This window comes from Myotis davidii, unplaced genomic scaffold (assembly GCF_000327345.1).
Source record: "Myotis davidii unplaced genomic scaffold, ASM32734v1 scaffold107, whole genome shotgun sequence".
In the NCBI taxonomy this organism is placed as follows: Eukaryota; Metazoa; Chordata; class Mammalia; order Chiroptera; family Vespertilionidae; genus Myotis; species Myotis davidii.
The window spans coordinates 632,988-633,245 of record NW_006383012.1 but is presented as its reverse complement, the minus strand read 5'-3'; the positions used below and the strand labels follow the sequence as shown (position 1 = coordinate 633,245).

The 258-nt window shown below is 36.0% G+C and overlaps 1 protein-coding gene across 1 annotated transcript in view; it reads left to right on the top strand.

The window, feature by feature from the left end:
* Positions 1-258, top strand: part of SORCS1 (sortilin related VPS10 domain containing receptor 1) — a gene marked incomplete at its 5' end in the record, with an annotated part of 483,392 nt that overhangs the window by 189,452 nt on the left and 293,682 nt on the right. The gene's annotated exons all lie outside the window — the stretch shown is intronic.

The following is a 258-nucleotide window of genomic DNA, read 5'->3' as shown; positions in this document are numbered from 1 at the left end:
GTTCCTACTCATCTGCCGCTCAGTGATGTCAGCAGGGCCATGAACATCTGCAGAGATAGAGAGGATGATGGGGGCAAGTCTTTCAACAAAGTTCTTCCATGCCACCTAATCCTCTTGTTCTTACACTTCCCTTTATTTTTCTTTTGTTTGCCTTTTGCATACATTTCAAAATAGCTTCAAAATATGCCTATATTTACGTAGCTGTAATATAGTGAAATTTGTGTATTATTTATAATTTTAACCAATATTGGAACTTTT